This window comes from Pinus tabuliformis, chromosome X (assembly GCF_031772625.1).
Source record: "Pinus tabuliformis cultivar Carrire ecotype Pingquan chromosome X, CPIR1, whole genome shotgun sequence".
NCBI lineage: Eukaryota > Viridiplantae > Streptophyta > Pinopsida > Pinales > Pinaceae > Pinus > Pinus tabuliformis.
In genome coordinates this window covers 797,361,544-797,388,637 of record NC_142308.1, presented here as the reverse complement: position 1 = coordinate 797,388,637, position 27,094 = coordinate 797,361,544, and the positions used below count along the sequence as shown (strand labels likewise).

At 37.2% G+C, this 27,094-nt stretch overlaps 3 pseudogenes; 2 read left to right on the top strand and 1 right to left on the bottom strand.

Moving 5' to 3' along the window:
- Positions 1–8,093: 8,093 nt before the first annotated feature.
- LOC149142223 (putative methyltransferase At1g29790 pseudogene) lies at positions 8,094–8,606 on the bottom strand (annotated as a pseudogene).
- Positions 8,607–11,369: 2,763 nt separating this feature from the next.
- Positions 11,370–18,038, top strand: LOC149142222 (epoxide hydrolase 2-like; annotated as a pseudogene).
- Positions 18,039–19,479: 1,441 nt separating this feature from the next.
- LOC149142221 (epoxide hydrolase 2-like) lies at positions 19,480–20,782 on the top strand (annotated as a pseudogene).
- Positions 20,783–27,094: the final 6,312 nt, after the last annotated feature.

The window sequence follows — 27,094 nt, the reverse complement described above, 5'->3', positions numbered from 1 at the left end:
AATGTTTGTCCAGCTCGATGACATCCAGGCCGAGCACAAGGACATGTCTCTTGAGTACCAAGATATGGCACTTCGACTAGCTCACATTGAGGCCATATTATCTCGTGCCAAGGCCCAACATCGCTAAGCACCCTGGCAGACCCCATTGATGTTTCCACTTTCAAATTAGCTACTCTATGGTCCGTAGTTTTGTAGGCAGGATCTCTCTTTTAGGTGGTTTTATGTTTCTTATTCATGTTGTTTAGAGGCAACAATATTGCAGTTTTGATCAACTTAGATATATGTATTATATAAGAAAAGATGATGTTAGTAGTATGCTTAGAAAATGACTGGGTCATTGTCAGATAATGTGATTTTTTGGACTAAAGCTATATTTTTTTGCCACTAGTCTAGTTTCCTAAGTGGCAAGCTACAACAATAGAGGTATTAGTTATGGATGTATATTGATGTATCTTTTTTATTAATCAATAGAATGTTTTAATAATAATGATGATGATGATTAGCCCCAAGAGTTAGCTCAATCGGTCAAATCAAGTGCCTCGCCAATGGGAGGTCACAGGGTCGAATCCCGAAAGCTCTTGGGGTTAGGTCAGTAAATAGGCCGAGGGGTGTTGATGCCTTCGGGTGCGTCCACTCAATGTTGAACAACCCTGGATGTAGCGGCTACCCATTGACCCGGGTATCCGTGAACCAAAAGTGAAAGAAAAAAGAAAAAAGAAAAAATAATGATGATGATGATTCATATTTGTAACCATCACATTTCAAAAGTTTATATTTAAATTTAATTAATAAACACATAAGAACTTAATACTTATAATACACTATTTTTCTAAACTATATCTCTATGTACATGTAAAATGACTACTACACATGTAACACTAATTTTTTTTATAAAACATGTCAAAGAAAAATGTAAGTGCATATATATTTAATTATATGTATTATCAGGGTTTTAAGAAGATTAAAATATATATAAATAGGGAGAGCTTTTTAGGAGAATTAAAATATATATAGATAAAGAGAGGGTTTTAAGAAAATTAATATATATATAGATAGAGAGTGAAAGGGGCAAAATTTATATAAATATAAATAATATTATTAAGAACTAGCATAGATAATGTCAACTTGGATCTACCAAATCCTTCCAAGAGCCAAACCTCTAGAAGTGAAAACCTTTCCTTAAATTTTACACTCATAAAAATATTTACATCTTGAAAAATTTGAAATTAACATATCCTAATTAATTTTAATTTAAAAACATAGATTCAAATTTACTTAAAAACTCATTTTAATTTTTTCCCTTTTAAAGACCACTCATATTAATTTTTAATATTTTAATATATATTTTTTATTTTTTTGATTTAGTGTTGTCACATGCTAAGTAACAAAACCTTCTTATTATAAATACTAGAATGCCTCTCTTGTACAATAGCATTTTAACACATCCCCAAATCTACATAAACATGTCCATTTTGATAGATCAGAAATCACTAAGTCACCATAAAACACAATGATCAATCTTTTATAGAATAATGACTTCGTCCTCTTTTTCCTTTATGGAAACATGTTATTATTTTTTATTTTCAAAATGATATAAATAAAATATTACACAATTACAATGGTAATCATTCCTTAAGCGATTCTCACTTGATATTTATGTGATACATGTTTTATAACTGGTTCGTATTCCATCTTTATGTAATAGACGCTTCATTCCTTAATTATTATTCCTTCCATCTTTCTATAATATGCGTCGTATTCTTTTTATCATGAATACTTTAAATATGCGCCTTATTCCTTTTATCATGAACACTTTAACTAGCATTTGCACCTTATGTTGCAAAGGAAACGTCGTAAGGCATAGAGTGGGGAAGAATAGAGACATGTATAGAGTGGGGAAGAATAGCATAGAGTGGGGAAGAATAGGGACATGTGAATGGACATTGTTGAAAGCAAGGGTGGATGATACTGAGTTACAATTGCAATAGTTAGTTATGTGTATTCTGAAAATGAATATTTTGTAAATAATAATAGTTTGTGGAAGAATTTATAAAAAGTATGCCATCAACTACACAATTGATATCTACAAAAATAGAAGGCTAGAAAATAAGAATTTTAATTTATAAGATCCAATTTACATGGTTGGTCAACATGTAGAAATCCCTTGTGTCATCGCTCTGTCCAAGTGGGGAATAATAATATGACAGTCGAATCACTATTGTGATAGATTGTTGTTGGCTGAATGACTTGCAATTGGCTTTCAAGCTACTAGTTCACCACAAGTTGGATCTACAAAATATTAGTTTTATTTGAAGAACAAATAAAGCTAGGATAAAAGGTCCAAATTTCTGAAATTATTAGTTTCTTCCTTCCCCACCTTTCCATTGTTTTTATTATTATTATAATACTAATAAAATATTATTATTATTACTAGATAGCTCCCTGGATGTCGTCAAACAATTAATATTTATTTTATTAGAACAAATCAAGGTACGGATAGAAAGCTAGAATTTCTGAAATTATTAGTTTCTTCCTTCCCCTCTTTTTCACTCTTAGCATTATGACACTTCCTTTCACATCCTACAGTGGATTGAACTTGCAAGAAAATTCGAGGTGAACCTTATACCTCTGCCTCTTCTGTTCATTTTTGTACAAAAGGAGGTACATACATCTTCAGTGCATATTTCTAGCCATTATCAACACCTAGTACATGCTTTTGTATACAGGGAATTAAATTTTCATCATGTTTGAACTCAACTATTTGCCTTCCAAGCTTGGCTAAAATGGTTGTTGGGCTGAGGGCCTCCACTACAAATATTTTTATTGACAATGGCCCTTACAGAGAGTTTATTTTCAAGAATTTTCAAGTGGCTTCTGTGGATGAAGAAAGTGCAGCAGTGGTTCTAATAAGTTGATCAGTCTATAAAAGAAATTCCCATCTGAAGCCCTGAGCAGGTTATGAGTGAGACTTTTTGCCTCTACATAAGAGTTCATTAGATATTGTGTTCTACAAACCCCTCTCACATAGTCAACTGCATGACTGCCCTATTCAAGAAGCCAGCGATTCTAATAAGCATGTGAATGAAAATCACCTATATTTTATCTTGATTTAAGTATATTTCCAGTAACAATTCACCAAACCATAGTCAGGCTATGTGATGAAACAATATCACCAAAAGTTCAAACTAAGCATGTTACCAATAAAACTGTTGGCTAAACCTGTAAACAATCTTAATCATCCACTTCTACCTGCCTTCTTAGTATTAGGCCTTTACCAACAAGTGTGTGATTAAGTTGTTTCTCATCTTTTATCAGCTACCAGGTTTGACAGAAAAGAAGTGTAAATTTCCTGCCTCCAGTATCTAATAGATCTGCTAATTTCTAAATCATTCAAAACTTGAACAGGGCCAATATATTGAAATAACATTTCCTTTGCTCAAAATTGTTTCAATCTATGATTGTTTATATAATCGTCTGACAACTTGTATATTTTTATAGAGTGTGGTTTCCTAGCATGCTTATGTATGAAATTAGGTCCAAGATAAATGGTAGGAATTTGACTGATTTTAACGTTTGAGCATTTTCAAAGCTTTTCAGGTTCAGCTAAATAAAATACTTAGCTTGTTGTTTTTCTACTTTATAGTTTCCAGCAGCAAACAAAATTTACTTTTATACTGGAGTCTAGCCTTGAACTCTTAAATAGAACTCTACACATGTATCCTTTCTATTAAGAGTGCTGATTTTTGTTCGTTCATTTTCTTTTCGACTGTGACTGATGCTTGTTCAAAACAATGTTGTCAGACTCTTTTCGAACTCCTGAATCTTTCCAAGTCCACTGAGTTGCCACTGAAAGGAGTAACTCCTAGACACTCTTCTGTCATAATCCCCACTTGCTAGACTCCTCTGAAACTTGCAAACACATATTCTGAGTATTTTTTTTTTCTCTTTTCCAAGTCTGAAAGATTCTGCTGAGTCTTATTGAGTCACAGCCTAGCCGAGTCTTAGAAGAGTCCAAGTCTGACAACATTGGTTTGAAACAATTTCTTTTTCAAGTCAGGTCAGCACATCTTCCTGTCCTTCCCACAATATTTATGTATGTGTCCATGTGTGTAGGATGTGTATGTGGATCTATTGCCCACTTTATTTCGTTTGAGTGAATCAATCATTGTTAAGATGAACTTTACAACAAACCAGTTTGTAAGTGAGGTGTCATGAACATACCTCTCCACAAAAGCGTTGAACTCTTGTGAAATACAAAAGTTGTTTCATCTATGGAATGAAAATTTTGTTTGATACTACCAGAGTCAAACTGGATCGAGAGAAGTTTTTGTCCAATGTTTATTGAGAGTAAAAATAGCCTTTTAACTAGATGTTCTGTATAGGCAATTGTTAAAAATGGTCAACTAAGGTCAAATTCCACTATGGACGGCTCCTTTGTATGAGATGATGATGGCATTGGATTCCTCTTCTCAAGAGGACGAATTTTGACCTAAAGTACGATGGATTCTCACAGGCAAAAATGTATATTTGAAGTCAAACCCACAATGTTGGTTTTGGTCAAGGTCAACCCCACAGTCATGTACACTCATGAAGCCCAAAAGACATGAACTTTGACCCACATTGAATTGTATAAATATAAGATGAGTTCACTCCATTTTGGCATCAGCACACATGATTTTCTCTTTCCTCTCATGATGGATTCAACTTTCTTTGAGAAACTATCTCTCTCCCATACGTGCAAATTTCTGGAGGATGGATTTCCTATGATTTTTTGCGGTTGACTTTCCTAGTACACAGAGCAGCATTAACTAGGCACTTTGACCAACTGTTTGACTGCGACTTTGATGGATTATTACTCTTCCAGCTAGGTCGCACTTGTGAGCAGAGGAACCGATCACAAACTGAGGTGTTTGACCACAGGTCTGAGGCAGGTTTAACTGCAGACTGTTGACCAAGTTTTGACCAGACTTTTGAAGGCTACCTTGACTGCATTTTGACTACCTAGAGAGGGTGAATTTCTCTCTCCTTTTACCAAATAGATTGGGCTGATTTGACTGAGCTGTTAACTGTTGACTGCTGATTGGTTAGGATAGCTTTGACTGTTGTTGACTTCTGCATATGTGACTTTGACTTTTGGACATTTGATTGGGATCATCTATGTCAAGTCAATATATTGAGTTTGACTAATGTATCAATGTACTTATGGATTTCTCTCTCTATGAACATTTGATATTATCAAGAAGAAAAGATCTGCGGGTTTTCCCCCTTGTCGGGTTTTGCCCTAGCTTTAAGTTTAAATCATGGTGTCCTCTTGTCTTGGCTTGTCTTTTGCATTTATGTTTGATGTTTTTTCATCAGTTACGTCATGTGATAATGGTCAACGTGATTGCTAATGGATTAATGGAATTAATAATGGGCTAATGGATTAATGAAGTAACTGACCTCTGACCTAAGCAAAGAACATGTTAACTCAAAAATTAACATGGTATTAGAGCTAGCTGAGGTCAAGCCCAAGCAAGAGGAGGAATGAAATCTCAAGAGATGAAGTAGTGGACTGTTAATGTATTTGAAGTATCTTGTTGCAACCCTTAGAAATCATGAGAGGTCTCAAAAAATAATACAAGTCTAGGTATATGCAAGAGTTGGGCTAAATAGCTCATGAAGGCCATTAATCAAATCTGAAGATGTTAAAGTCCTCCTTCAGTAGCTAAACCATGTGTCATGATAAGAAGTCAATGAAGAGTTTTGTTTTAAGAATTTGTTGATCTGAGTCCAATCTTCTCACTGGATAAAGTAGTGAACAATATGTTTCAAGATTTGATCCCTTTGGCACCTCTGCATCAGAATTCTGAAGCTAGCAGTCCTTCCATCCAGTGACCTATGCTCACATAAGTTCAAGTCTTGTAAACAAAGATGTCCAACAAGCAAAGTTATTGAGGATCAAACAAGTGACTCTAGGGATACATATATTTATTTGGATTTGATCAATGAATTAAAGAGAGTCCTATGGAGCAATGAAGAACCAAGTTGTTGGCCTAGTTCTCTGAACCATTAAGAAGGAGCCAAGTGTTCCCATTGTTCTGAGCATAAGAAACAATAAAGGTCTGCTATGCAATGGAGCTATCTCTCTTTTACATTCTGGGCATAAGTATGCTTTTGGATAAGTCTTTTGAAAATAACTTTATTCTCCTAAGAGGCCAAGAAAAGTGCAAGAACACAAGAATATGCCAAAGGTCATTTCATGAAGCCAACCTTGGAGAAAGGATTACTCTGTTCTCAATCTTGTGGTATGGAGGCAGAAATTTTATGGCTCGATGAACTCTGTCTTAAATTCTCTCTCGCTCTTCAATTCAGACAGTGAATCCGACCTATTCATGCCTCTTTGTTCTCTGAGTTACTGAAGAGAAAAAGTTTTGTTAATGTCGATTGTTTTATCTAAGAAGATTCCTACTTATTCCTTGTGCTTGTAATAAGGCCAAGAATCCTATGTCACATAAAGCACTGCTATATACTATCATGCTCTGTGAATTTGGCCGACCAGTATAGGTCATTGGGGCTGTGATTTCTTGATCTCCGGGCTATAAAAGAAGAAAGGTGGTGGACTTCTCATTCCACATATTTGTAAGGAAGCGGAGAATCTTTTAAAGGACAGTTCTAAGGCCGTTCATAATTTAAGGAAGTTGAGCTTCTGTATGCAGATATTTGCTAGCCTTGAAAAGACAATCAGTGGGCATCCTATGTCATCTATATTAGTAAAATCAAGGAACCCTATTTGTGTATTGAAGAAAAGGCCAAGTCCTTATCAATGTTACAAGCGCATCTATATATATATCTATATATCTATATATATATATATATATATATATATACACACACACACACAAGTGTTAAAATCCTGTTCCATTCAAGCCAACTTGCAAATCAATAAGGAATATATATTCATGTCTTTGAAACCTTCATAAGACGTGCCCTGAAGCCAATAGAAATAGAGGATGCAGTTATGAGAAGGGATGGTCCCTTTAGACATCAATCTGAAAATGATTTTTGAAGAATAGTAAAAGCCCTCCATAATGTCATTATCTAGCAGTTGATGTGATTTTGTTGAGAAGGTTTAGTGGCAACACTCCATGTGATCCTAGTTTTGTCTAGCAGCTGAAGCAAAGGAAGTTCATCCAAGAAAAGTATGCAGCTCCTTTGTGTTGGCACCATTGGATAAGGGTGACAGTACCCTTGGAAGTCTGGAAGATAGAAGAAGTGTGAGGCACTTTGGAGCAGACCCCTGTAGTAGCCTGTATGAACATAAAATCAGAGGTATGGTATCTCTAAGGGTGCCTCATGAAGAACACATTGGAACAAGGATGTGCATGGCTGATCCTATGTCTTGGCGAGCACGATGAGCAGAGGGAACTGTGAGGACCCTGATTTTGGCATCTTGATTAGGGCATTGGGCAATTTGATGCGTTGAGCTAGGATCTTATGAAAGATGGTCTTATGAATATGGATGCCTAGATGCAAAGGACTCCTCCTCATCATGGATTAGGTAATTTAATGCATATTACCCATTTAATGCAGTAATTTAATTTTTTTAGGTACTTTTGATATGCTATTTGCGGAGGTAATATTTCAATGTTCTTACAATAGGAAAGTCCTCCTTCAGCAGCTAAACCATGTGTCATGATAAGAAGTCAATGAAGAGTTTTGTTTTAAGAATTTTTTGATCTGAGTCCAATCTTCTCATTGGATAAAGCAGTCAACAGTATGTTTGAAGATCTGATCCCTTTGGCACCTCTACATCAGAATTCAGAAGCTAGCAGTCCTTCCATCCAGTCATTCTGAAGCTAGAAAATCCAGAAATTCAAATTGCAGATCTGTTTTATATATTAATATGAATATGAAAATCTTGGAGCCCTAAATCAAACCCAGATACATGAACCATACACTGAAAGTGGCACATATCTTAAAAACAGGCAAGGGCATCATATATATTCCCATAATTGAAAATTAAAATACATTACAGAGAGAAATGTTTATTTGTTTTAAGTTAAGGGACCTTAAGCCCATGAAACTTAAAACTGCATCTACAAGTAGCCTGCTCACTGCCTCTTAAGTGGCTTCTCCAAGACAGCAGAGATATACATTTCTTTGAGCTCGGGCCCTCTATCCAACTTAGGGGCAACAGACCATTTCAGCTTCTTATACCCTAGCTGCTCAATCATGGACACATAGATCTTCAGCTGATCCTTTGTGCGGAAAAAATGATCTAGCCAGAACAAGCCTCCAGGCCTCAGAATCCTGTGGATATCATAGAGTACAAATTCCAACAGCTGTGTGGGAATCCAATTGCTCAAGACATGCAAAGAATGAACAATGTCCAAAGTATTTTCAAAGAATGGCATCCTCTGTGTTTTAGTGATATACATGGGAATAACCCCTCTGGAGGCGATGAAATTGTTGAAGGGTCCATTCAAGTTCATGGAAGTCGTAATAATTGTTACATTCCACTCCCTCATTCTCACGGCAAAAGTTCCTATTCCTCCTCTGATGTCCAACCCAATTTGAATTGTCTTCTTCTTCAGATTCAAGACCTTGTCGATAGAATAATCCATGGAGCCATCGCCATTAGGGTACGACAGACTACAGGAAGAACACAATCCTGGTGGACTGCTTAATATCCAATACGCATCATCACCCAGCCTCGCCCCTTTGAGACTCTTGCCTTCAGATAGAACACACTACAGCAAGAATGTAACCCTGGGGGACTGCCTAGGATTCAGTATCCACCATCACCCAGCCTCATACCTTCGAGATTTAGTAGACACGCTTGGACTTCTCAAAATACATTATACCCCGTCTCCTAGCCTCGTGCATTTGAGATTTCCTACCATTTGGGTAGGGTCCAATATGCATCGTTACCCCAATCTCATCCCCTTTGAGATTCATGCCATGAGGATAGGGCATACTGCAGTAAGAATGGAATCCTCGTGGACAGTTTAGTTTAGAAAGTAGACACACCCACTATTCAAAATGAATATGCACCATTTCCCATCCTCATTCCTTTGAGACTTCCTGCCGTTAGGGATCAGGACAGGGCATACTACATTATGAACTGAATACTGATGGAATGCTTAGTGTCTGACATGCACCATCACATAGTCTCATCCGTTTGAAACTCCTACCATTAGTTTAGGGCAGACTACAACAAGAAAGGAATTCAAGAGGACTGCCTAGTATCTAATATGCACCATCACACATCCTCTACCCTTTGAGACTCCTTCCATTTGGGTAGGTCACAATGGACACAACAGTGAAAAATGAAATCCTGGTGGACTGCTTAATATTAGAAATCGGACACACTTGCACTTCTCAAAATCCAACATGCATGATCGTTGGCCTCATACCTTTGAGGGTTACTGCAATTAGGGTAGGGCACACTACAGTAAGAATGGCCGGATGACTAATGCCCTTATGATCTTAATTAAACAAATAACTTGATGAATTTAATTAACCAGAAATTAAATTTCAGGCAATATCATCAATCACATAATAGCTGGAAATTAAATAGTGGAAGCATAAAACAGTTTCACACATACAGAGGTAATTTCTCCTTCAAAATAAGATTTTCATTCTTTCAAAAACACTTACGAAGAAACCTTCATAGTGTGCTAAAATCCAGCAACTCTATGGTCAACAAATCACCCTAAACTGAGCAGTACAGTTGGCCCGAGAGATACGGCATACTGTATGTCTGGAATGTGTTGCTTTATGGATTGCACGGCCCTATTTGCATGAAAATATGGAACTATTTTGTAAACTACATGGAACTGCCTAGATCCGTATTAATGTACATATCTGCTCTGCATGGTCTCTCCATGCTGTTATATATTCTCTCTCACTCTTCAATTCAGACAGTGAATCCGATCTATTCATGCCTCTTTGTTCTCTGAGTTATTGAAGAGAAAAAGTTTTGTTAATGTCAATTGTTTTATCTAAGAAGATGCCTACTTATTCCTTGTGCTTGTAATAAGGCCAAGAAGCCTACGTCACATAAAGCACTGCTATATACTATCATGCTCTGTGAATTTGGCCGACCAGTATAGGTCATTGGAGTTGTGAATTCTTGATCTCCGGGCTATAAAAGAAGAAAGGTGGTGGACTTGTCATTCCACATATTTGTAAGGAAGCGGAGAATCTTTTAAAGGACAGTTCTGAGGCCCTTGATAATTTAAGGAAGTCGAGATTTTGTATGCATATATTTCCAAGCCTTGAAAAGACAATCAGTGGGCATCCTATGCCATCTATATTAGTAAAATCAAGGAACCCTATTTTGTGTATTGAAGAAGAGGCCAAGTCCTTATCACTAATACAAAGAGTTTGGACACAGTACACAAATTCTACATTTCACAGCGATAAAAATAATGTGATTTTACTATATACCGTATCTGCTTGTTATTCCATTCGTAATTCAATCTCGATGAATTCCAGCTAATTTGCAGTTTCACCATTGCAGTCAAAACCTACTAAACATGGCCATTGAATTTCAGCCCTTGACAATTACAGACGAACCATCCACATTGTTTCAAAAATTAATGAAAACCACGGCACGGTAGAAAATCCAGAAATTCAAATTGCAGATCTGTTTTATATATTAATATGAATATGAAAATCTTGGAGCCCTAAATCAAACCCAGATACATGAACCATACACTGAAAGTGGCAAATATCTTAAAGACAGGCAAGGGCATCATATATATTCCCATAATTGAAAATTAAAATACATTACGGAGAGAAATGTTTATTTGTTTTAAGTTAAGGGACCTTAAGCCCATGAAACTTAAAACTGCATCTACAAGTAGCCTGCTCACTGCCTCTTAAGTGGCTTCTCCAAGAGAGCAGAGATATACATTTCTTTGAGCTCGGGCCCTCTATCCAACTTAGGGGCAACAGACCATTTCAGCTTCTTATACCCTAGCTGCTCAATCATGGACACATAGATCTTCAACTGATCCTTTGTACAGAAAAAATGATCTAGCCAGAACAGGCCTTCAGGCCTCAGAATCCTGTAGATATCATAGAGTACAAATTCGAGCAGTTGTGTGGGAATCCAATTGCTCAAAACATGCATAGAATGAACAATGTCCAAAGTATTTTCAAAGAATTGCAGCCTGTGTTTTATAGTGATATACATGGGAATAACCCCTATGGAGGCAATGAAACTGTTGAAGGGCCTGTTCAAGTTCATGGAAGTCGTAATAATTGTTACATTCTGCTCCCTCATTCTCATGGCGAAAGTTCCTGTTCCTCCTCCGATGTCCAACCCAATTCGAATTGTCTTCTTCTTCAGATTCAAGACCTCGTCGACAGAGTAAACCATGGAGCCACCGCCATTAGGGTGGGACAGACTACAGGAAGAACGCAATCCTGGTGGACTGCTTAATATCCAATACACATCATCACCTAGCCTCACCCCTTTGAGACTCTTACCTTCAGATAGAACACACTACAACAAGAATGTAACCCTGGGGGACTGCCTAGGATTCAGTATCCACCATCACCCAGCCTCTTACCTTCGAGATTTAGTAGACACGCCTGAACTTCTCAAAATACATTATACCCCGTCTCCCAGCGTCGTGCCTTTGATATTTCGTGCCATTTGGGTAGGGTCCATTATAGTAAGAATGTAATATGGGTGGACTGCATAGTATCCAATATGCGTCGTTACCCCAATCTCATCCCCTTTGAGATTCCTGCCATGAGGATAGGGCATAATGCAGTAAGAATGGAATCCTCGTGGACAGTTTATTTTTAAAAAGTAGACACACCCACTACTCAAAATGAATATGCACCATTTCTCATCCTCATTCCTTTGAGACTTCCTGCCGTTAGGGATCAGGACAGGGCACACTACATTATGAACTGAATACTGATGGAATGCTTAGTGTCTGACATGCACCATCGCACAGTCTCATCCCTTTGAAACTCCTACCATTAGTTAGGGCAGACTACAACAAGAAAGGAATTCAAGAGGACTGCCTAGTATCTAATATGCACCATCACACATCCTCTGCCCTTTGAGACTCCTGCCATTTGGGTAGGTCACAATGGACACAACAGTGAAAAATGAAATCCTGGTGGACTGCTTAATATTAGAAAGCGGATGCACTTGCACTTCTCAAAATCCACTTAATATTAGAAAGCGGATGCACTTGCACTTCTCAAAATCCAACATGAATGATTGCTGGCCTCATCCTTTTGAGGGTTACTGCCATTAGGGTAAGGCACACTACAGTAAGAATGACCGGATGACTAATGCCCTTATGATCTTAATTAAACAAATAACTTGATGAATTTAATTAACCAGAAATTAAATTTCAGGCCATATCGTCAATCACATAATAGCTGGAAATTAAATAGTGGACAGAGTAATTGACCTTTCATATGATGCCATTGTTCATTTTTATTGTCTGAAAATAACATTCATTCAAATTTAGTATGAATAAATAAGATACGATTAATTTCTATTTTCTGAAAAATAACATACATTCAAATTTAGTATGAATAAGTAAGACAAGATTAATTTTTATTTTCTAAAAATAACATTCATTCAAATTTAGTATTAATAAATAAGACATGATTAGAGTGAAAAATATTTCATTAATCAGGATCCATTTCATTCTCATCGTCTTTTTTTGGGTGGTTCTGAATTAAAATCAACGCGACATTAGAAGAACAATTCGACTTTTGGACACCATGGTTTATTGGGTTTGTATTAAATATTCATAATTCATTAATGGCATCATGCAACTCATCCGGTGATGAAGCTCAGATTGTGAAACCAATCTCCATGTGTGTTCTCTATGATCGTGCTTTTCGTTACTTGGCAGTGGAGTTTCGGACAAGTAGTTTTCTTTGATGTTTCACTTTCCTTCTATCAGCACCAATTATGAAAGTACTTTTCTTTGATGTTGTACTTTCCTTCTATCAGCACCAATTATGAAATTTCACTCAGCACATCCAGTGGTTGAATGTTTTGCTGGATTTACCATTTTCATAGTTTCCAATGCTTTATTAAATGTGTTTCTTAACCATAGCACCTAAATCGTTGCGCAAACTTCACTCAGCACATCCAGTGGTTGAATGTTTTGCTGGATTTACCATTTTCACAATTTCTAATGCTTTATTAAATGTGTTTCTTAATCATAGCACCTAAATCGTTGCGCAAATCATTTATTTGTCAATCAAAGAGAAATTTAAATAACTTTATTATATTTTTATCACAAGAACAAAATATTTTTAATTTTAAAAATAATCACTTCATGGAAACTCAACTCATAACAAAATTAAATAAACCGCTAAACAAGTATAATGTAGAATTTCTTAAAACACAGTCAAACATTATATGTTTTCTTCTTATGATTTGATCTCAAATTCTACAAATATAAAAAACAATCCAACTGTAAAGAAATCCATAAAAACCCACACAAGTCACTTTAAGACAAATAATGAAAATTTGAAACCTTAGGGCGACTGAAAAACCACTTAAAAAGCATCGACCGCATTGTGGGCAATACACCAGAATGTCACTGTTTTGAGTCTACCTGTATAATTATCGAGATTAATGCATATGAAGATTTTCTGGTTGTGATGGGCGTTGAAAACGTAGTCTCGTCATGCAATCAACATAGCCTTGACGAGCCAACTTGCAAATCAATAAGGAATAAATATTCATTTCTTTGAAACCTTCATAAGAGGTGCCCTGAAGCCAATAAAAATAGAGGATGCAGTTATGAGAAGGGATGGTCCCTTTAGACATCAACCTGAAAATGATATTTGAAGAATAGTAAAATCCCTCCATAATGTCATTATCTAGCAGTTGATGTGATTTTGTCGAGAAGGTTTAGTGGCAACCCTCCATGTGATCCTAGTTTTTTCTAGCAGCTGAAGCAAAGGAAGTTCATCCAAGAAAAGTAACTAACCATATTCTTCGACGTTTCTCCTTCACTAGCATATCATTTCATCTCCTCAATGGCTACATACAAATTCGTTGTTTCTCCTTCACTCGAACATCATCTCATCTCCTCAATGGCTACGCACAAAAATTAGAAAACAATCAGAATCTGCCACCATATTGATTATATATAAATGAGATAAACAGCCCAAACGAACAAAACGTATGCAAGAAAATGTCAGCCCTTTAAATTGAAACAAAAGCATCCCTCGTATCATCTACTTTCTCAATAGTAAATCCTCTTGCTTAACCTACTGCAAATCGGAGCTTATTTCAAATCATTCGCTAGACCAAATTAATAACCAATAATTGCCAAAGGAAAATAGAGAAAAATTAAAATTAAAATGCATACCTGTGTATTGAAATACGTTGAAATCGAAAAAATAGTAAAACCCTTCCGCACAATAGTAAACCCTTTTAATTTGTGACAGGTTCAGTCTGAAATCGAAATAAGAAATAATAAGCATTAACTTCTTCCAGGGTCATCGCCATATTTTAACGATTTTTTTCTGAACAGACATCTATAGGGTGAGCAGTTTACCAAATCAAAAATAGAATGACGAATTTGTATCAACGAGACGAGGTGGTGTCAACAAGGCGAGTGTCAATCCGCCCTTAGACGAGTCTATTTTGTTGCGAATGGAGTTGCAGCTAATTTACCCACAGAAATACTGAAAAAATAAATCTCTTCAATTTCACAACCCATAACGCTCCACCTTCACCTCAACCGGATATTTGATCCAACGGTAGGCATTATTCGAATCGTCTAACATCAAATCAGACGGACGATAACGATGACAGCAAAGACCACAGGAAATTTCATCTCAGAGGGAACCCCTTACGGCGTAAATATATATGTCCTAACTCCATCTTTATGTCATACGTCCTTTATTCCTTAATTATTATTCCATCTTGCTCAAAAATGTGCCTTATTCTTTTTATCACGAATACTTTAAATACATTACATGTTTTTTATTATCTATGGATATGATTTTGAATATCCATTAAATAAATAAGTTTTGATTAATATATATATATATAATTAAAAAAAAATCAATTTGCAATTGTCAGATTAATTCATATTTTGAAAATCATATTTCCATATTCATAAGTTGAAGCATAATAAAACTAGCATTTGTACCAAATGTTGCAAAGGAAACGCTGTAAGATATAAATTGAGGAACAATCACAACATGGGAATGGGAAAATCTAAATAAGATGCAAAGATGGTTAACGTTTTTTGTGTTTCCTCATACAGTTGATGTTGGAAATTTTTTGAATCTATTGTTAGTAAAGCAAACAGTAAAGACCAAATGAGATACATGAAGCTATAGATTTCGTATGCAAACATCAGAGCTCAAGAAATACATCAATTATCCAAAGGATATTCCAAAAACACGCAAAAGAGATGCATCAATTAACCAAAGGATATCAACTGTTTTTCCAAAAACACTCCCAAACTTATAATAGTAAAAGATCAAAATAATTAGACACCACCATTTAATAATTAAAACTTAGAATAATTAGAAAAACACCATTTCTTTTCAATTCAACTCCATATTATTAAGTTTTTATTTCAATACAAACACTAAGGTCTGCATAAGTGAAAAAAACAAAAAACAAAAATTAAAACATCAATTTTTACAGAGGCTCATGAAAAATGTAAGTAAGTTAAACGCCTTTATTCATTAAATCTTCGATATTGTGTACAGAATCTGGATTCTATCATATTACATATATGTAAAAATGAAAGAAAATATGATTATTTTTATACCAAGTCATTAAGAATCTAGGTAGATTGACCAACTTAGTTTCTATAGACAAAGGAAACAAGCTATGGGTGGCTCCACAGTGCATGGGAAATATAAAATGAAGCACCCCTCTAATATCCCATAGATTAAAAATAAACCTACATGATGGTAGATTTAACATAACCAGCTGAGCGGGCACCTTTGCATATGAGTTAGTACTATGTGGAAGGAAGATAAAAGATGAAAATTGCTTGCAGAGGCCTCCAAGCGGATAAAACTAGGTGGAATGGACAATTTGAACGCAATTTTGAATGGCAAATGAAGCCAAAAACAGGGAACTTCAACTTACCAAAGTAATATTTGTCCATAAACCCTTATAGCCATGATCATCCCCCCACAATCTCTTGCTTGATGTATGATTCAACAAAGAAAAAAGTCGTCCTTAAGCTTCTATTAATATAGACAATAAGTTAGAAACCATACAAAATTTAGAAGAAATAATTTGTTTTTTCATATGTTTTCGCCAATAAACTTTTTTCACCTGAGCCATTTCAAAAGTTCAAAAAAATTAGGATATCAAACTACTCTTTTACAACTTCTTATCATCTAGTACATTAAGAAGGAATAACTCCACTTAGTCATTAATAAAATGGATGTCCTTTTTAGATTGAAAATAGGACTAATAGGACTAATATCTATAAATAAAATTATCAAAATTGTTAAAAAAATAAGTCTTGATTCATGAACTTTGATTCATGTTAATATGCTCTGTGCTAGTTACGCTCTCATGTTCTCTGTGCTTAACAAATTCCTGATTAAGTTTTCTCTGTGCTTATGCAATGCTTTCATGTTCTCTGTGCTCAACAAATTCATGATCAAGGTTGCTCTATGCTTATGCAAACATCAGTAGTTGGAAACTTAGTATCTATATATCGTAATCAACATATTTCAAAGTTCAAACTACATTTCATGAAGTAGGTGTTGGTTGTGAGGAAGGATTTTGGAGCAGTTGTTGCATATTATTTAGATCTGTGTCATCCAGATCGAGTGAAAGGAATTGTAACATTGGGTATACCTTACTTGAAACCCAGAGGACTAGATAAATGCGACTTAGCTCCTAAAGGCATCTATTTTAGACATTGGAAGGTATGTTTTCTCCCCTCTCTATGCTTAAAATATGCATTGAACAAGGAAAATTTTATCATAATCTAGGTTCTTCTTTAGATAATGGTAGTAACCCTCATGGAATTTTCTGAATGTCTCCTTTGGATTCATTATTATAGGAACCCGGGAGAGGCTTGGTAGATCTTGGGCTTTTTGATGTAAAAACAGTGGTAAGGAATATATATACTCTTTTCTCTAGTAGTGACTATCCCGTGGCAGAAGATGGTAAGGAGGTAATGGATCTCTATGATCCTTCCAAACCATTTACACCATGGTTCACTGAGGATGATCTTCAGATGTATTCAAGCACATATGAGAAATATGGTTTTGTGTTCCCTATGCAAGTCCCATACCTCTGCAGCAAAAGGTAAACCTTGGTTTTCCCTTTGCTTTCATTTCATTATAAATCACCATAAACTTACAGAGACTCAAGTTTTATCTTCGTTTAAGAACATTTAATTTACATGGATCCTCAGATATTGACCCTTTCCAATGAACGCACTATTCAAGCTCCTTCCCTTGTGATCATGGGTACCAAGGATTATTTTCTGAAATTTCTGGGAGTGGAGTATTATGTCAACAGTGAGATGCTAAAGTCTGTTGTGCCCAATCTAGAGATCATTTTTTGCAGAAGGAATCCATTTTGTCCAGAAATAGTTTCGAGAGGAAGTGAATAAACTTCTCCTTGGCTTTCTGATTCAGCACCTGTGAGTGGATATCAATGAAAGAAGAATATGTAAGGCACAAAATATTAATATTAGAACATTGATATTAGAACCTTGGTTTTCCTTTTGCTTTCATTTCATTATAAATCACCATAAACTTACAGATACTCAAGTTTGATCTTCATTTTGAACATTTAATTTACTGGGATCCTGGGAGATTGACCCTTTTCAATGAACGCACTATTCAAGCTCCTTTCCTTGTGATCATGGGTACCAAGGATTATTTTCTGAAATTTCCGAGAGTGGAATAGTATGTCAACAACGAGATGCTAAAGTTTGTTGTGCCCAATCTAGAGATCATTTTTTTTTCTAGAAGGAAGCCATTTTGTCCAGGAATAGTTTCGAGAGGAAGTGAATAAACTTCTCCTTGGCTTTCTGGATCAGCACCTGTGAGTGGATATCAATCAAAGCAGAACATGTAAGGCACAAAGTATTAATATTAGAACATTGATATTAGAACCTTGGTTTTTCCTTTTCTTTCATTTCATTATAAATCACCATAAACCTACAGATACTCAAGGTTGATCTTCATTTTGAATATTTAATTTACAAGGATCATGGGAGATTGACCCTTTTCAATGAACGCACTATACAGCTGAATTGGTAACCAAAGAAATACAAGTTGAGGACTTTCAAATCTTCCTGTTGCAATCTCAACTATAATATTTATCACCAAGAGTAGGTTGTCCCTAACCATAGTCAACTGGTCAACTTCATGTTACGTAGTGTGCCAATAACGCCTTTGGATATGGCCACCGACTATTACTTTTACGACTTCAAAATATCAAATTCTCATCATGATTATTTGCACAATGCCTGATTCAATTAGCATAGATTTACAGATATATCTTTCATTTGTGTAATTTACAGAGAAATGCAGAGACATATCTATTGTATTTTCAAAATTGTTTTAACCTTTGTTATTGTTTTCACCAAATGCTTGAAGTAGGTTGCACCTCTAGATTTGGTTAGGTTTACTACCCACCAAAAGCATTTGGAGGATAATAATTTTGTTTTTCTGTATCCATTGCGCTTTCAAATAAGTCTAACAATCAATTTGTTAGAGCATAAAGTGCACACATATTATTTTTATCTTTTTAAAGTGCAGTAAGTCTAATCCAAGCAACCCAACTATGAACTATTAAATCCCTACCATACAGGCCAATCAGCCTATATCAACTGCATGTAGTTGTGTTAGTTTATTTATATAGAACAATATACATTTATTTTACATTGCGACCATGAATTTTAAAAAATACAGAATGCACACTGGAAATGATTGCATTTGGATGTGGATCTGTAGAACCTCCATGAGTGACGAGCTTAAATAGTGTGTTACCCAATCCCAATTTTCATGAATTTTTGGAAGATGAATACTGTGTCCGACAGTCGAGGATACGAACACATAGTTCATAAAATAGCTCAGGAGTTCCTTGATTCACACAACGAATATATATCTCAAGCTCAACTAGGTTGGGGTCTCCCAAAAATTTAGTGCTTTCTATCCAAAAAAAACTTATTTCTACTTACTGATCTATTATCATGTGTTGTCATTAAATCTTTTGATAAGTTGTGAGGGACATCCAACATACAGATAAAGGTGTCAAGGTTGTGACCGATAACAGTTCAACTTATCAAACTAAACTTGTCATTGTTTATGTCATCATTGGAGTTATTCAAACCAAACTTATCAATTTTAAACCTGATCTGCTTGTATGTATTATAAGCCCTCTGATCATGGCATTTACAATAAGTTCTTAGATTAAGAAGATTATATTTTTCTTATTTCTCTGAACTACTCTGCACAGCTGTGGAAACTGTTGTCAATATACAGATGGGATATGGTTATCTACTCCAAGATCTTTATGAAGTTTTCTTCTAAATTCTGGCCCACTGGGCATGGCACATAATTTTTCATTTATGCCCATGAACAAAGAGTTTACTACAATTTCTACCAGGTATTCTGTTTTACTTTGTCTATCCTAGGTATTTAGTTTGTTTTAGACATTGGCAGGTATGTTTTATCCCATCTCTGTGCTTAAAATATGCATTGAACAAGGAAATTTGTATCATAATACAGGTTTTTCTTTAAATAATGATAGCAGCCCTCATGGAATTTTTTGAAAGTCTCCTTTGGATTCATTATTACCGGAACCCGGGAGAGGCTTGGCAGATCTTGGGCATTTTGATGTAAAAACGATGGTAAGGAATATATATACTCTTTTCTCTAGTAGTGAACTGCCCATGGCAGAAGATGGTAAGGAGGTAATGGATCTCTATGATCCTTCCAAACCATTTCCACCATGGTTAACTGAGGATGACCATCAGATGTATTCAAGCCTGTATGAGAAATCTAGTTTTGTGTTCCCTATGCAAGTCTCATACCTTTGCAGCAAAAGGTAAACCTTGGTTTTCCCTTTGCTTTCATTTCATTATAAATCACCATAAACTTGCAGATACTCAAATTTGATCTTCATGTTGAACATTTAATTTAAAGGGCTTCTGGGAGATTGGCCCTTTTCAATGAACGCACTAGTCAAGCTCCTTGCCTTCTGATCATGGGTACCAAGGATTATTTTTTGAAATTTCTGGGAGTGGAGTATTATGTCAACAGTGAGATGCTAAAGTCTATTGTGCCCAATCTAGAGACCATTTTTTTTTCCAGAAGGAAGCCATTCTGTCCAGGAATAGTTTCCACAGGAAGTGAATAAACTTCTCCTTGGCTTTTTGAATCAACACCTGTGAGTGGATATCAATCAAAGAAGAACATGTAAGGCACAGAGTATTAATATTAGAACATTGATATTAGAAACTTGGTTTTCCCTTTGCTTTCATTTCATTATAAATCACCATAAACTTACAGATACTCAAATTTGATCTTCGTTTTGAACATTTAATTTACAGGGATCCTGGGAGATTGACCCTTTTCAATGAACGCACTAGTCAAGCTCCTTGCCTTCTGATCATGGGTACCAAGGATTATTTTCTGAAATTTCCGGGAGTGGAGTATTATGTCAACAGTGAGATGCTAAAGTCTGTTGTGCCCAATCTAGAGACCATTTTTTTTCCCAGAAGGAAGCCATTTTGTCCAGGAACAGTTTCCAAAGGAAGTGAATAAACTTCTCTTGGCTTTCTAAATCAGCACCGAATAAACTTCTCCTGGCTTTCTAAATCAGCACCTGTGAGTGGATATCAATCAAAGCAGAACATGTAAGGCACAGAGTATTAATATTAGAACATTGATATTAGAACCTTGGTTTTCCCTTTTCTTTCATTTCATTTTAAATCACCATAAACTTACAGATACTCAAGTTTACAGGGATCCTCGGAGATTGACTCTTTTCAATGGACGCACTATTCAAGCTCCTTCCCTTGTGATCATGGGTACCAAGGATTATTTTCTGAAATTTCCGGGAGTGGAGTATTGTGTCAATAGTGAGATGCTAAAGTTTGTTGTGCCCAATCTAGAGATCATTTTCTTTCTAGAAGGAAGCCATTTTGTCCAGGAACAGTTTCCATAGTGTTATAGACATTTTTGTGCCTTACAGCTCTAAGCATGAAATTTCCATAAACCAAGGGATCCTAAGTCCCTAAAATTGTTGTTCCGACCCCTAAAGGAACAAGGTCAACAAATTATAGCTTCTCCCATAAGTTCTCCACCAGAAACTGCTCAGAATCAGTCAAATCAGGATCATTTCAGCTACTCCACTAGCTAGCTGCATTGCATAGCACCCAAGTACACTAGCTAGGTGCGTTGCAACGCACCTAAATGCACTACCAGGATGCGTTGAGCGGGAAATGACAAATGGCAGTGTCATTCCACGAGGTGGACAGACAATGGAAGCTTCTAGAATCTTCCCCAATGACACTTGCCTCACTGAGTTCGACCAAGGATGAGTAAGAGGCTCTCAGTCTCCAAGTGGAAACAAGAACTGACAGAGAGAGGCCACTAGTCAAATCATAAGCTGACTCATCCTCTTTGCATACATCTATATATGGATCCCTCATCCCAGAGATCCAGAGGCTGGATTTTTGTACATTGCAGAGAATTGCTGTTGGTTTTGAGATAGATATCAGAGTATTGGGTGATTTATGCTTTGTTGGAGGTGAAGAGGGGACTCCTTTGCTGGGAGGTTGATGTTGGATCAGGAATCATTGGTTGTAACTCCTCCTGGATCTTCTTGTTATATCAATAAAACTATTTGAGTTTCTCCTACATGCTTGTGTATCATTGATGTTTGCTATTTGCATGTTTAGCTTAAATCTGATCCTAAGCTATTTATGAATATAAATCCATGTCTTTGTGTAGTTTTCTTCTTCTGTGATCTTACAGGAACTTGGTGAAGCTGGGCAAGTAAGGGAGCAGGTAGCTAGAAGCTGTCAAAGAGGAGAGAGATTGGATCAAAGGACTAGCGCAAGACACAGGTTGGCTCATCCTATTCCTCTTCGTTTATAGTTCATAAAGAAGAATACGAAAGTAGTTTTCTCTGTTTGTTTCTAAGGTCACTGTCACACCTTAGTGGGATAGGGTCATTCTGAATAGACACTTTTCCTGTTAACAAAATGGCGACTCCACTGGGGATCGTGTCTAGTTATTTTGTTTTTGTTTCTCTTGTTGTTTGTTTCATAAACTTAGAAGTATCAATCGAACTGCATTTGCCATTAACAAATGCAAAGTAGACATCTGCTACTCCAATCCATTCACTGGATCTGTCTATGATCTGAACAGCTGATTCACAAATGATCTGATTGCCCTTTGTGATAGCTCTTAGGCCTCTTTTAAATCTACCCTCTGATTGTGCATTACTGATTGATTTTACTCAGCCAAAAACCATAGATTAAACTGCAAACCGTGACCTAGAACCCAGATAGAATTCTTGTTTCTGCCCCAGCGCAGGCTCTGTGAAGAGATTCTGCATTTCAACGCAGTTCTCGAGAGGGCTACCTATGCTGCAATCCAGTTTCTCTGTGTAACAGGTGCGCTGATCAGCCTAGCCTTGTGCAGCTGAGGTTCTTTGCTTCATTTTTTCAGTTTTGTCTCTGATTTTTGCAGCCTGTGATCAGTGTATGTGTCTGTTTAAAAACCCCTTTTCTTTGCCTTAATTCCGCCTCCTTTTTACAAAAAGATTGTAGATGTTTTTGTGTGTTTGTTACATCATTTACAGTTTTCCATTGAAAAAGTAGAATAGTCATACTGTCGTCCTTTGATTTAGATCTGTCGTAAGTGTCGATTTTGATCTTAGGAGAAAGTTTATTTGCTGTTGAGAGTCGATTATGCTTTTAATTTTGCCTTTGGTTTGAATTTGTGACTTTCTAGTGTCGAAACGAGTATTTACTTCAAAATCATAAAGTGTCGTAATCATCTCTACCTTTTGATTTCGAAAAGAAGCTTGTTTGTGTTTATCACTTGAAAGCAGATTCAGATTTGTACATCAATTTTCTTTTTAGGCATCAATATTAAGAAAGTGAAAAACAAATACATGCATATGTGCATTTGCATATTGACAGTCTGTTTGGCTTGATTTAGGAAAAGTGCATTTACAGTGTGATCTTTGCTCTTTGAGAAAAGATTGTGTCTTTCTTTTCCCCTTGTAGCTAGGATTTTCATTGCTGAAAAGAGATAAAATTTTGCTTATCATCTTTAGATTGCATTTTAGGAATTACATCTACATCTCGTGGTGATCCCAAAAGGCAAACTTCTAAGAAAGATCAACTTAAAATAAATTGAATGAATCTAACAACGCTTTGGAACTTAACGCACAACATTTAGAGGTCTAGGCTAGAGACGTATTCCGGCGTCGTAAAGCCTGGTAACTATTGTCCTCACTGATGGTTGGGTGATTCCTCCACTTTGAGACGATAAGTAATAGTACGGACTTGTGCTCCCACGTACCGTCGAGTATATACTGGGAGACCCCTATAGGCTTAAAACCTTTTATCCATAGGAAGTCGTGTCGGCCGCCCTACTGATCGCAATGCACCGAACACAGCATTCGGGAAGATTGACTGTCGTACTGTAAAAAGTATTCTGCAGTTTTGTGATTGGTTTGGTACTCCCTCTACCTAGATCTCCAGAGCAATCCCTTTCGTTCCTTTTCAGACTCCTTAACGGAAAAGGTCCATCTGAGCACTTGTCACTTCAGGCTCATTAAAAATCGAAGGAGACTAGAGTCATCTTTTGTTTTTTCTCGACTCTTAAAAATTGAAAAAACAAGTTGTGTCAAAGCGTCTAAAAATTTATTTTAAACGGAATATTCATGCCCTTTTCCTACGTTGATCTTAGGTTGAGAAAATGGAGTCTACCAACCAAGGAATTCCCCTTGGTGGAAATCCTAGTCCCTTCTCCTCTTGGGGAGATGTTGGTGCACCCCATATGGCCACATTGTCGCTTCCAGGACTGAAAATTGGCTTGCCAGTATGGCTCTTCTCAACCAATGCCATTCAGAACACCACCATTCCTGAACAATCGAATCAGCAATTAGACGAGTCCAAAGTTACCCACCAACCTTCTACTTCCTCTAACTCTTCCTCTCCTCCTTTCTCTTCGCTTGATGGGGCTAGCAAAGCCAAAAGTCAAGTTCCTAAGGAGAAGAAGGAGAAGAAGAAGGAGCCAAAGGCGAATGGGGAAAAACGAGTGTCGTCTAACGAAAATCCACACACTACACCGACCAGGCCTAAATCGCCATGTGTCATTTGCAAAGGAGACCACTTTCACAGAGATTGTCCTTGCATCCCTCGGATACTAAGGGACTGGTCTCCTCGTTTGCACAATCTGGTGTCATCAACCTCTGGTGATCATGTTGAAAGCACACTGTCAACTAGCGAAAGTGAAGCCCCAGGACAAAAAGGAAAAGCTAGATTTCCTTGTAAACTGTGCCAAGGCAATCATACCATCCACCGTTGTCCCTTCTTAGACGAAGCGAAAAGAGTTTTGGATGATCATCTGGTTTCACCATTACGACTTCCTCCTGGATATAAAAAACTCTTGCCGAGTCCGTCGCTAGTTGAGAATCCAGCTGGCCCGCTCAAGTGGTCGGCTGAAGCGCCTATCATTAAAGATAAACCATCTGAATCCATACCAAACGAAAGTCAAAAGGTTGAGGCGACAGTTGACCCGGTCTTGCCTTCAGAGGTTTTATCTTCGGATGATACAGTCACTGAAGAGAAGGATGACACCGTCCAAATTCTCTTCATCAACACAGACTCCGACGAACATGGGGGCAATCTACCCATTCCTTTACCGCAGGAAGGAAGTTCGTCAGAGCCATACCCGGCCGTCTACTTGGTCCCACCTCCAAGCAACCTAATTGTCTCCTTCGACTGGAATCAACTAGGCAGACCCCGTTTACCAGCAAGCATACCATTCCGAATTATCGTTCAAATATATAGAATGGTCATGGTTGGTACCATCATAGATGAGGGGGCTTCTGTGAGTATCCTTTCCTCTATTGCTTGGAAAGCGCTTGGTTCGCCATCGCTGTTGCCTGAGATGAGAAATGTGACAGGCTTTGATAAAGGAACCAGTCGACCTTTAGGGATCCTTCCCGATGTGCCCATAACATTGAGAAGGAAGATAGTGCAAATGAACGTAATGGTTGTTCAAGGACTCTTGGATTATAACCTACTCCTTGGACGAGACTATATTTATTGCATGGGAGCCATCGTCTCCTCACTCTTTAGAGTAATGTGTTTTCCGCACGAAGGAAGAGTGGTCAAGCTCATGGATCAACTTTCATTTCCCGGATCACGCATAGAAAATAGTCATATACCATCCCTAAATGGTCTCTTCACGCAAGAAATGTCTCAATCCCCAGTCCGTCCTCCCGATGAGCGCGAGTAATTCGGAGGGATTGGATTGAAACCCAGGGGGCATGCGTCCTGGTCTGCTTCGGCAGGAAAACTTCGGGTATAGGGTAGGTTTCCGCGGGAGAATATGACTAGTTTGTACCCCGTCTGTCGGTGGAAGAGGGGTTATTCTAGAATAAGATTCTCTTGTCAAAGTTATGTGAGTTGGCGGACGTCGTCACTCACCTTTGTTTATCTTGGTAAACATCGTCGAAGAAGTGTTTTCTTTGCACCGCGAATAGAACAATCTTTGGGTAACCTGTAAGAGGTAGGCCTTTCCTGATAGAACAAATGTTTTGTCTGCAAATTGAGGGGTAACTTTGAAACCATATTTTATACCTGGGGGCATGCAAACCTTTTGGAGTGCAAGCGAGGGGCGGCTATTTATTTTTTAAATTTTTAGGACCTCTAACCCTTTAAACTCGTAGGATTAGTCGTCACCGAACTTGCATAAAGAAAGGATGTGGGGCAAAAATCTAAAAATTGCCATTTTTATATGAGACTTTCTTATCATATGACTGGATTAATCGAGCAGTTTTAGCACATAGTTCAAGCTCGTTAAAAAATAAACATAAGACATGAGCAAATGTTTCCACCCGTGTTTAAGCTCGTTAAAAAATGAACTATTTGTTGTGGGGAAAAGTATCCGACTCGGAATGACCCTATCCCTACTCTAAGGGCGATAGTTCCTTAGCAACAACTGAAAGTAAAGCTTTGATATTTTCCTTTATGAAAGTACAGAGAAGGAAGAAAAGATTGACCAACCGATATCCTTCGCTTTTGTCGATCTTGTCTTCTCTCTTCATCCCTTGCTCCCAGCTCCTTGTTCCCTTGCCGGCCCAGCTACACAAAGATCCTGCACAAACAAGAGAGGGAAACTACAAGAAACATGTACTCATAACTGATGCATGGATTAGAGTGAATCAGATATACAAGTAGTTACAATACATCAATGCAATACAAGTATATAGGAGAACATTCAAAGCTTTATTGATAGAAGTAAAAGGTTCTGAGAAGGTTACAACCATTAATGGCTCCAATCCAGCAGCACCTCCCCAGCAGCAAGAAATCTCCTCTTCACCTCTATAAAAGCAATCACCCAATAGCTCTAACTGTAAACCAACAGCACTTCCTTGCTTTGCACAAAATTCCAGCCCCCTTAGACCTCATAGAAGAGCTCTATATATAGGAGATTTGGAGAAAGGATGAGTCAGCTTGAGACTGACCTAAAGCCGCCTTGTGTCCTCTCCCACTTTAGTTAATCTTCAGTTCTTGAGTCCACTTGGAGATCAAGACCTTCTTACTCATCACAGGGCGAATCCCTTGAACCAAGTGTCAGTTTGGAAGCTTCCTGGGCAGTTGACACCTTGCAGAATGACTGTGCCACTTGGCCAATCTCGCCCAGCGCAGGTAGCCTTCATTGGAGTTGACTTTCAGCGCAGGTACAAGGAGGAGCAGTTGATATTCAGCGCAGTTGCTTAGTGGAGCAGCTGACATGATCCAAAAATAGCCTGTTTTTGAGTGTTTTCAGGTGGAGAACTGATGGGAAGTGCTGTGGTTTGCTGACCTTGTTCTTCTAGGGGTAAGAACAACATGTTTAGGGA